The following is a 12,063-nucleotide window of genomic DNA, read 5'->3' on the forward strand; positions in this document are numbered from 1 at the left end:
TCCTCCACTAGATCTCAGGTCTCCAGGAGTGCAGGGACTATTTAGTTTTGTTCACTGTATATTTCCCATTTCCTGGCTCAGTGCCTGGCAAATAGTAAATGCTCAATAAATATTTTTGAATAAATAAATGATGAGTATTGAAATTTTGTGTATATTTCTTTGATGTAGTTAGTGACTACAGGTAGTATATTGCTTTGTATATTCAGCAGAGAAAAAAGCAGCTCTGCTGTATAAGCATTTTTTATTTCATTTTTCTTTTAAGTAAGCTCTAAGTCTAACAGGGGTCTTGAACTCATGATCCTGCGATCAAGAGTCACATGCTCTACCAACTAAGCCAGCCAGGCCCCTCTCTATGAGATTTTTTAGGAGACATAGTACACCTGATTAAAAAAAAAAGTTCTAATTACAGAAAAAAATTCTATTAGAACACAGTTTTATTTATTTATTAAAAACATTTTTTAATGTTTATTTTTGAGAGAGAGAGAGAGAGTGAGAGAGAGAGCAAGAGCCAGGAGTGGAGGGGCAGAGAGAGAGGGAAACACAGAAACCGAAGCAGGCTCTAGGCTCCCAGCTATCAGCACGGAGCCCAGTGCAAGGTTGGAACCCATGAACCATGAGATCATGACCTGAGTGGAAGTGAGACGCTTAACCCATTGACCCACCCAGATGTCCCGGTTTTATTAAATATATATTGTATTACATCATGCTTCCAGACAAATTTTATAATTGTGTGTGTGTGTGTGTGTGTGCACACTTTGTTTATTTATTTATTTATTTATTTATTTATTTATTTATTTATGTGTATGCGTAAGAGAGTGAGAGAGAGAAAGAGAGAGAGAAAGAGAGAGAGAGAGAGAGAGAGAGAGAGACTCTGTGTGTGAGCAGGGAGGGAGCAGAGAGAATCCCAGTCAGGTTCCACACTGTCAACACAGAGCCTCAGGCATGACATCAAATGTGGTTTGCTTAACTCACTGAGCTGGAGCTCTGTGTGTGTACACTTTAAAACGGGTCTTGCTCTATTTTTCTAAGGGCATTGACATTAAATTTGTAAAATACAATGCTCTGAAGAGAAATATTTTGAAATCTTAAGGATTATTTATTTCAATTTCTGTTATGTAAAAAAAGTGATTTTTTTTCTGGAAATGAAATTTCAGATTCAAGTAGTCATTTTTTGGTTTTTAGCTAACATATTTTTTTAAAAAGCTCTTTTTCCAGCAAACCTATGTGTCAATACAAACCTATGTGTTAATATTCATAAATGTACCTAGAGTTAGATTTATTCTGAAATATATTTCTGGGGTTGTAAATGCTTGAGGTTGTCTAACAAAAGACATATTAGGAAAATATACTTAAAAATTTTTTTCTTTGCTCTCTCTTAATCTCCCACCTCTACATTCCATTGACTTTATGGAAAAATTGGTTTCTTTCAACATCATTTTTCTTTCAATGGTTTTTGGCAGCGTGTGCTTAGGTCAGTTAACTGCTTGCTTAAGTTTACAAACTGTGGGTCTATATTTATAAACACAAGCTGCTGTGTATATCCTCTGCAGAAAGCGTGGAGAAACTGTCATAGGAATAAAAACGGAAGTCCTCCCGCTCCCCCACCTTTTTTAAAAAAGAGGTATAAACCCCAAGAATACCCAACGCACAGGAGGGAAGTTGGTGGATGTAAAAAGAAACTGAATTTTGCACGACCATGGAAATGTAAGCAATGGATAACTCCAGAATTATTTATGCGGTGTCCTGTCTCGATCTGTTTTGAGGACGTCCCTTAGGCCCTGCTCAACCTTCCCCCGCCCCCCGGCAGCATCGCATCAACAGTCTCCTAAAGCCTCCCCCGCTCCTGAGCGAGAGGGGGCGGGGAGGACGCGGTGGGGGGCGGGCACCCGGCGGAGGTAACAATAAACCACACCTCCCAGAGTGCTGTGCGCGGGCCTCGGCGCGCGCTTCTCTCGCCGCGCCAGAGGCCGCCGTTCTCGGGGCTGAGCCGAGAGGAAGACTGGCGCCTGCCAGGGCTCTACGGGGCCGCGCAGGAGGGCGCGCGTCCGTCGGGTGCTCGCGCGGGTCTAGTGCGGCGCCGCTAGGTGCTGCGGGGAGACGCTGGGTTGCGGTAGCCTGGTTGCGCGTCTGCTGCTTTAGCGAGGCCGGGAGGAACCGAGCGGAGGGACAAGCGGAGGACCGAGGTAACCGCTCTTCTTCCCCCCTCATTCCTCTCTTCCTTTGTGCGGTGCTGTGGGTTCACGCCGAGCCCTCCTTTAACCCAACCCTAAATATCGTTACGCCGCTCGAGCTTTCGCTTCTGGCTCCGGGATACTCCAGCCCTACCAAGCAGTAACTAAAACTCCACAGCTGAGAGGGTTTGGGGCCCATTAAACCGCTGCACGTTTTCTGTCGCTCTGGTTGGCGGGAGGAACGGGGTCGCATTTCCTCAAGGAGATCCTCTGGCTCTGTCATCCCCGTCGGTGGCCCCTTGGCTGTCTCCTCTCGGTCTTTCGGAGACGGACAGGCAGGTGCTTGGTGGCGTGCAAGGAATGAACAGTAGCGGTGCGGCCGGCCAGGTTCGGGGCCCAGGGAGGGCGGCCGGCCTGTGGGTGCGCGGCAGGTGGGCTGTCTCCTGGCCCTGCGGCGTGGGCACTCGCAGCCCGCCGGGGACTGGCTCGCTGGAGGGGCTCGCTGCCCGTTGCGACTTGCTGGTACCGGGGGTTTGCTGCTCGCGTCAGATGTCCCTTCCGCGGGAGTATAGATCCTAATGGAAGAGTGCCTCCTGGTGTGACACCAGTAACCAAAGCCCCTTTCCGAACACGCAGCCGCTCCGTGGAGTTTGTTTTACTGCTCCACAACCAGCTCTTTCTTCCTTCCACTCACTTCTGGGCTTAGTTAACTTGCTGATTTCTTCAGGGAGGGCGATTTGTCTACATAGTTGGGAGTTTTCTAGTCCGGGGTTTACCCTTTACTGGATTTGCACAGCCGTAGCGTTTGCGCTTCTGGGTGTGAAAAGCATTTTACGTATTTTCCCACTTGGCAGTGTTGAATCCGATGACTTTACGTAGGAAATTGAACCTTTCTCAGTGATTCCCTTTTATCCATTTTAATAGCATAACTGTTTTTGGCCCTTTACCCTATGCTAATGTTACCGCCTTGGGAGGATACTTTCGGGAAAGCGTCTCGAAAAACCTGGGTTGACGAAAGTAGTTTATCTGCTGGTTGCACTTTTTCATTATTTTTGTTTTCTGTAAGTTGATAATTGACGTTTGCTGTTCTTTATTCTCACTTTATGAGGAAACCCTTTCTCCATCTCCCTTGAATCCTGACTCTGGCAGAGGGTGGTCTTGGGAGAACAGGAGGACCTCTGCTTGGCGGTTCCTTTTTTCATTGGCTGCTGCTTTTCCTTTTCCTTCCTGAACTACAACTTCCAGTCCCTTTGTATATTGCCTTTTAAAATATCAAATAATAGGAACATAAATATAAAAAGGAATCTTAAGATAACTGTACTCACATATGCACTGTTTCGTATTAACATTTAAAACATTCTTTTAGTATTTGATAAGATTACTATTACTGTGGGGTTTTTTTAATGATAATATATTCTGTAATAATTGCACATTCTGTATTCTGGCAGGAAACTTAATTCACAGTCGGGGTAATTTTTACAAAACAGTATTTCCTCATTTGTTAAGAAAGCCAGGTAAATTTTGACACACCCACCGACTCCTTTTTCAAAACAGAGTTTATATTTAGGGCAGTTTTAGGTTCATAGCAAAATTAAGTAAGGTACAGATTTCCCATATACCTTCTGCCTCCATATGCCTCCTGCCCTGCTCCACATATGCACAGCCTCCCTCACTATCAAAATTGCCACGTGGGAATGGTAGTTTTGTTAGAAAAGATGAATCTACATTGACAGATCATTATCACCCAGTCTGTAGTTTAAATAGGGTTCACTCTTGATGTTGTATATTCTATGGGGTTTAGACAAATAACACTTTTTTTTTTTAAGAGAACTTTTTTTTTTTAATTTTTTTGTTTCAACGTTTATTTATTTTTGGGACAGAGAGAGACAGAGCATGAACGGGGGAGGGGCAGAGAGAGAGGGAGACACAGAATCGGAAGCAGGCTCCAGGCTCCGAGCCATCAGCCCAGAGCCCGACGCGGCGCTCGAACTCACGGACGGCGAGATCGTGACCTGGCTGAAGTCGGACGCTTAACCGACTGCGCCACCCAGGCGCCCCTTAAGAGAACTTTTAATTAAGAGTTGTAGAGAATGGAAATGAGTATTGTTATTGAAAAAAGATTACAAGGGTGGGCGCCTGGGTGGCTTGTGGGTTAAACGTGGGACTTTCTTGATCTTGATTTTGTTCAGGTCATGGTCTTGCAAGTTGGTGGGATGGACCCCAACATGGGGCTCAGAGTTGACTTTGAAGAAGTCTGCTTGGGATTTTCTCCCCATGTCTCTGCTCCTCCCCTGCTTACACACACACACTCTCTCTAAATAAATAACCCCCCGCCCACACACAAAAAGATTACAAGATATTTTGAACATCCTAAAAATTAATTTCAGTTAGTTTTTGTGTTTTAAAAAAATTGGGTGTTTAAACTTTTGGTTTCTTATGTTTAAATTTTCAACAAAGTTATCTGTTTTTGTATATTAAGAATTAAAGAGATGAATGAGAAGAAATTCTTCATAGAATAACAAAAATAATCATTTTCTTAGCTGTAAAAGGGGTATAAAATATTGTTATAATGTGAAATCATTTTATAAACTGTCATAATACACTATAATGTTTATTGATATCATTAGTTAGATGCTGTATTTTAAAATTCTGCCAATTCATCATATTTTCAGGTGAATACGGCTTAATACCATCAAACTTTTTTTTTTGTTTGGCAGAACATGAGAGTTTATTGTCTGGTTATGAATGATTTAGTTTGATGAGTCAGAGATAAAATTATGGAAGAGAGTCAAAAATGCCTTGGGAAAATTTCTACTTCATCTCTCTGGTTCTTAACCTAGATCTATGAGGGTGTCCATAAATAGTCTTCCCAGAGTCTGTGAACTCTGTGTATCTGTACTTTCTGGGGAAAAGACCCCTAGCTTTCAGCAGATGTTCAAAAGGTGTTCATGCCACCCCCCCCCCCCCCCCCCACCAACCAAAGGTTTTAAGAACTATTAGGATCGGTTATCTAGGCAGGCTTGTTTGCTAAACATTTTGTAGATTATTTTTAATATTAGGTTTTAAAAATTTTTTTGAAGAAAGGTAATCTTTGAAGCACCATGAGTGCCTGTTTTTCTTCCAGAACTAGTAGTTGGTATTAATGATATACTATGTTCATATAAATAATAGTGCTGCTTCTTATATATGGAGATGACACCACTGATTGGTCCATTGTTGTTAGGCAGATACTGCCCATTCCTCTCTTCCCTTAATGTTTATTATTTATTTTTGAAAGAGAGAGAGAGGGGGGCGCCTGGGTGGCTCAGTGGGTTGAGTGTCCAGCTTCGGCTCAGGTCATGATCTCACAATTCGTGGGATCGAGCCCCGCATCAGGCTCTGTGCTGACTGCTTGTTAAGAGCCTGGAGCCTGCTTCAGATTCTGTGTCTTCTTCTCTCTCTGCCCCTCCCCCACTCACGCTTTGTCTCACTCTGTTTCTCAAAAATAAAGAAATGTAAAAAAAAAAAAAAAATTAAAAAAAAAAAGAGAGAGAGAGACAGCACGAGCAGGGGAGAGGCAGAGAGAGAGGGAGACACAGAATCCAAAGCAGGCTCTAGGCTCTGAGCTGTCAGCACAGAGCCAGACACAGGGCTTGGAATCCATGAACCGTGAGATCATGATTTAAGCTGAAGTTGGAACCTTAATGGACTGAGCCGCCTAGGCGCCCCTCCCCTCCACTCTTGATGGGCAATAGAATAGGTCCCAAGGAATGACACCCAAATACAATCCAGCATGTTAGAATCTTATTTTGAAATGCTTAAAGATAATTTGGTTTCCTTATTTTAAAATTTGAACATTTTTTCTTTTCTCTACAGAACACCAAATGCTAAAGAAAATTAAGTATTTTGTTTTCCAAACTAGATATTTGTTGTTATGTGATATTTCTTCTTGTATAGCACGGAGTGTAAAGTTTTATTAAATCCTAATTGATGGTTATTTTGACTTACAGTGTTGCTGGTTTGGAAAGAATTTGGGTATGATTTTTCAAGAAATTGACCACCTGCTTATATAAATTAGATTATAATTTATAATTTTAGTTTATAACATTTAAAATTAATCTTATTTGCATTTGGGGAATTTTAGAGTTAGGTTAGAGTTCTAAGTTTGGGTTCATTCTTATAATAGAGTTTGGAAGTAAGCTATATCAAACTGCCCTATTTTTCTTTTTAGTATTAGGTTGCTGGGCTCTGAGGCTTTACGGTGTGAAGCCAACTTGTTTCTGGATCAGTTTCAAGTAGCATTCACAAGGCCTGAAGAGTAGGAAGTGAGTTAAGTGTTGCAGCACAAACTTAATAACGAATGTATGCAGCAGAGTAATATCTTTTTGTCTTTTTCCTTGAGATATTTTTTACTTTTCCTTTTGATATTGGTATTTTCATATGAACTGGAAAGCTTTTCGAAGTTCAGATTCTAAGTCAATTCTTGGGAATTTATAGAGTAGTGTAACAGAACTGTGTTTGACTCACCAGGTTTGCTTCTTAATAAAATTAATCTGAGAGGTTTAGATAAATCTCAAAGATCAATTAGAGGTGGATACTAGCATTTGCATAGTACTTTGCATGTACAAGGTAAGTCACTATGCTTCATCTTTAGTTATTTTAATGCAGAGGATTGCTTATTACTTTAATAATGAAAGTTTGAGTTAAATTAATTGGATCTAAAACAAAGGGGGATCATTTCAGTAAAAATTTTACCTATGGAAAAACTATCATTTTAAGATCAGTGATTTTATGTGTATTCTCTTATCTTTGAACTTTAAAAAATTGAAAAACATTTCCTGTATGGGGAGATAATTATTAAATTTTTTTTTTTTAACGTTTATTTATTTTTGAGACAGAGAGAGACAGAGCATGAACAGGGGAGGGGCAGAGAGAGAGGGAGACACAGAATCAGAAGCAGGCTCCAGGCTCTGAGCCATCAGCCCAGAGCCCGACGCGGGGCTCGAACTCACAGACCGTGAGATCGTGACCTGAGCTGAAGTCGGACGCCTAACCTACTGAGCCACCCAGGCGCCCCGGGAGATAATTATTAATACCCCATTTTAGTTCTTATAATTTATATATACCATACAAAGATATAGTTAACGTCATCTTTGGCCTTGTGGTAAGACTTTTGGCTTTATAGTCAGGCAAGCCTATGTTGAGTCCTTGGCATTGCCACTTAATAGCTTTGTGACCTTGGGTAGCTTTCTTAGCTTCTCTGAACTTCTTTATCCACAACTGTCAGGTAGGAATAATACCTCTTTGGGTTGTCCCAAGGATTGAAATGAACAAATGTTACATATCTAGCTCAAATAATAGCAGTTACTTGTATAGTTTATGTGCTAGACAGTTTATTAACTCATTTAATTCTTATAACAGTCCTGTAAAGTTGGTACTGTTGTTTTCCACATTTTTACAGATGAAGAAACTGAGGCTAATGAAAAGTTATATAACTAAACCAAGGTCATACAGCTAGTAAGTAGATAGTAAGCACTCAAAGCTGACTGTTGTCATTGAAAGAACAACAACAATAAGGAAGACTTAGGCTAATATAACCAGTCCTTATCTTTTTCTGTAGTGACAAATGCATCTGCATGTAGATTATTATAAAGCATATTTTATTTGTTGGAAAAGATGTTGATTGGAGTATTGTGTTCCTGACTAAGGACTCGGGATCACATAATTTATAAAAGCAATAATGTTCATTTATTGAATGCCTATTGTAAACTAGATACAGGGTTAAACATTTTATATCTTATTACTTCATTTAAACTTCACAACAAACTTAAAGCTGAGGTTCAGAATGATTTTATTTTATTTAAAAACAATTGTTTTTAATGTTTATTTCTGAGACAGAGACAGAGCACGAGTGGGGAGGGGCAGAGAGGAGGACACAGAATCTGAAGCAGGCTCCAGGCTCTGAGCTGTCAGCACAGAGCCTGACGCAGGGCTCGAACTCACAGACTGCGAGATCATGACCTGAGCTGAAGTCGGATGCTCAACCGACTGAGCCACCCAGGCACCCCCAGAGTGATTTTAAGTGATGTGCCCAAGGCTAACAGCTAACAGAGAATCCCAAACTGATCATAAGGTCTGCTATTAATCATTAGTTTATGTGCCTTGTGTTAGCTATTGCTAACAGATTTTTCTAAAAATCTAAGCAACAGCTTAAGGAATTTCAAATACAAGAAAAGTACTCTCATAGTTTAGAAATAAACAGTGATTACCTAAAACTAGGGTCTTAGAGGCCAAACTCAGCTTATTCTCACTTTTGTAAATAAAGTTTTATTGGAACACAGCCACACTTAGTTCCCTTATGTATTGTCTCTTGATGCTTTCATACTGTAATGGCATACTTGAGTGGTCATGAAAGAGACCGTATGGGCCACAGCACCTAAAATATTGACTGTTTGGTCCTTTATGGAAAAAGATTGATGATCTGTGACCTGCCCAATCCTGTTCCTTTTTTTTTTTTTTTTTTTTTCAATGTTTATTTATTTTTGGGACAGAGAGAGACAGAGCATGAACGGGCGAGGGGCAGAGAGAGAGGGAGACACAGAATCGGAAACAGGCTCCAGGCTCTGAGCCATCAGCCCAGAGCCCGACGCGGGGCTCGAACTCATGGACCGCAAGATCGTGACCTGGCTGAAGTCGGAGGCTTAACCGACTGCGCCACCCAGGCGCCCCTCCTGTTCTTTTTATAAATGAAGAAACTGAGACTTGGGGAGATTAGGTAACTTACCCAAAATGTAGCTAGTTAAAATCCAATTATACTGATTAACTCACTGTTACTTCTGCTATATCATGCTACCTCTTTTTCTTTTTGTTTTTTAAAGTTTTAACTTATTTATTCATTTAAGTAATCTCTCTACCCAACATGGGGCTGGAACTCACAACCCTGAGATCAGGAATCACATGTTCTTCTGACTGAGCCAGCCAGGTGCCCCATGCTACCTCTTTTTAAGTTCTAAAAACAACTGTACCTTATGGTCATTATATGAGGGACTCTAAAGCATTGTAAAATGTTTATGACCTATAAGAATATTTCTTTTTAAAATTTATTTATTTTTGAGATTGAGAGAGAGAGTGCAGGGAAGGGACAGAGAGAGAGGGAGAGAGAGAATCTTAGGCAGACTCCACACTGTCAGTGTGGAGCCTGATGCAGGGCTCGAACCCACAAACTGTGAGATGTGATCTGAGCTGAAATCAAGAGTTGGATGTTTAACCAGCTGAGCCACCCAGGTGCCCTGACCCATAAGAATATTTAACCCAGTTAAAACAGGCATGCTAGCTGTGATAGTAAGTATTTAGTCATTTCTTTTTTATTCTTAAAATTTGAAGAAATTTTGGGAATATGCTTTGTATGTCCCATGCCATAAATTTCTGTGGCCCACTTTCAACTTATGTTTCCTTATTTTCCTTCACAGATTTTTCTATAGTAAATAGAAATTTTTGTAATCATTCCTTAATTGATTCCGAAACAGCAATTGCAGTTGGAACCTATCTTGTAGTTGGAAATCTATCACATCTCCATATTTACAAAATAGAGATTGTACATCTTGCATCCAGTTTTCTTTCCATTTACCTTTACATTATCCATGGAACCAACCTTCCTTCCTTCCTTCCTTCCTTCCTTCCTTCCTTCCTTCCTTCCTTCCTCGTGTCCAGCACATAGCGCAGTGCAAGGCTTGAACTCATGACCCTGAGATCAAGACCTGAGTTGAGATCAAGAGTTGGATGTTTAACTGACTGAGCCACCTGAGTACCTGTATCCATGGAATTAAAAAAACACATTGTTTAAAATCTTTATTTATTTTTGAGGGGGGGGGGAACAGAGTGTGAGCGGGGGAGGGGTAGGGAGAGAGGGGGACACAGAATCTAAAGCAGATTCCAGGCTCTGAGCTGTCACCACAAAGCCCCACGCAGGGCTTGAACTCACGAACCATGAGATCATGACCTGAGCTGAGGTTGAACGCCCAACTGACTGAGTCACCAAGATGCCCCTGGAATTTTTCTTTTTTTAATGTTTATTTATTTTTGAGAAAGAGAGTGTGAGCTGGGGAGGGGCAGAGACAGGGACAGAGGATCCGAATCAGGCTCTGCTGATAGCAGACAGCCCAATATGGGGCTCGAACCCACAAACAACGAGATCATGTCTTGAGCTGAAGATAGATTTAACTAACTGAGCCACCCAGGCTCCCCTTCATGGAATTTTTTAAGCATTGAGTTGATATGATCAGATTTGAATTAAGGAATGATAACTGGCAGCAGTAGGAAGGATGCGCTGGTGAGAGAAGAGGCTTTGGGAGGTTGTCATCATAGCTGTGAGATGATGGGGCCTGTGACTAAAGTGGTGTTGCCGGAGAAGAAGGGCCAACATTATATGAGAGAAATTGAGGAAACATAATGTATGAAACTTGGTTATAATTAGGTAGAGTGGAGTGGGAACTTTGAATGCATGGGAGCTTTCGCATTCAGTGGGGAACCTTGATCATCTGGGATAGTTTGTGTTCTCCCTTAATATCCAGTACGTCTCTTTACTGTTGACTTTACTACATTATTTTTATCATCTGTTTTTGTCCCATCTGGGTAATTCAGGCTCATTAATGGTAGGAATTATGTCATGTCTTATCCTTTTTCAAGGGGGACTTATTTTAGATAACTTTTTAAAAGGTTAGATTACTTTTGTGCATATGTTTTTTAAAAATTTTTTATTTAGTTTGAGAAAGAGCATGTGTGAGAGTATGAGCAGGGAGGGGCAGAGAGGAAGACGGAGAGAGCGAGAATTGCAAGCAGGCTCTGCATCCGGCTCAGCATGGGAGCCCAATGTGGGGCTCTGTCTCACAACTGTGAGATCATGACCTGAGCTGAAATCAAGAGTCAGGTGCTTAAGCGACTGAGCCACCCAGGTGCTGCCAGACTCACCTTGAATAGCACTGCTGTAAAGCACTTGGTTGTTGCTTTTCATATTCATCTTTGAATTTCCATAACCTGCAATATAACATGTGACTGGTTGACGAAATGAATAGGTTTCAAGGCAAATAAATGGTGTTTCCCCTTAACACTGATAATATTTCTATTTTTATTGGAATTCCTTGAAATGTGATTTTAAAACCATGTGACTTGCATACACAGTATGTATGTATGTGTATATATATATATATATATATATATATATATATATATATATGTATGTATGTTGGTTCCTGTGCTCACCTTGTGAAAGTAAAAGGAAGTTTCCAAACTCCTAGAAGACTGATTCTTGTATAGCCATGGTAACAATTAGTCACTTGAACCAGTTTTAAACCTGCTTACTGAATACATGACAGTTCTTTGGAATTGTTGTTTTTAAGTCACTGTGATCAATCAATAACAACCTACCTTACTGAACAGGATTTTGCAAGCCAGCTAGTCAGTGGTAGCCCTTTTAGTAGCACTGCTTCTAAACCTCTAAAAATCCACCAATCCCTGAACTCCAGATTTCCTCCTAAACCTTATATAAGATTAGCAATCTGCTCTACTCAGGTCTGTGCTTGACCAACATAGCTCTCCCTAAGTAAGTAATTATTATCTAGCTTTGTGTTCTTTATTTTGATTGGCTATTGAGTGAGAAACATCTTTTCACAGTCAGAAACAAATTATTGGTAAATTTATTTTTTGGTAGGCTTTATATTTTTATTCAGATTGTCATTTATTAATTTAAGTACAACCCTGTGACCCCTATGACCTTCTTAAAACAATTTCTTTTAAAGTTTATTTATTTATTTTAAGAGAGACAGAGACTATGAGCAGGGGAGGGGCAGAGAGAGAGAGAGAGAGAGAGAGAGAGAGAGAGAATCCCAAGCATGTTCTGTGCTGGCAGCATTCGATG

General features: G+C 40.8%; 1 protein-coding gene across 3 annotated transcripts in view; it reads left to right on the forward strand.

The window, feature by feature from the left end:
- The first annotated feature begins 2,024 nt into the window (after nucleotides 1-2,024).
- The window catches only part of KLHL8 (kelch like family member 8), a 67,635-nt gene continuing 57,596 nt past the window's right edge, over nucleotides 2,025-12,063 (forward strand). For 2 of the 3 annotated variants that reach the window (XM_030313481.1, XM_030313482.1), the window contains exon 1: nucleotides 2,099-2,183. The gene's annotated coding sequence lies outside the window, so the exon portion shown is untranslated. Of the gene's footprint in view, nucleotides 2,184-12,063 lie in introns of all 3 variants that reach the window. The other variant, XM_030313480.2, reaches the window with a different exon arrangement.

Source organism: Lynx canadensis, chromosome B1, assembly GCF_007474595.2.
Source record: "Lynx canadensis isolate LIC74 chromosome B1, mLynCan4.pri.v2, whole genome shotgun sequence".
Taxonomy (NCBI): domain Eukaryota; kingdom Metazoa; phylum Chordata; class Mammalia; order Carnivora; family Felidae; genus Lynx; species Lynx canadensis.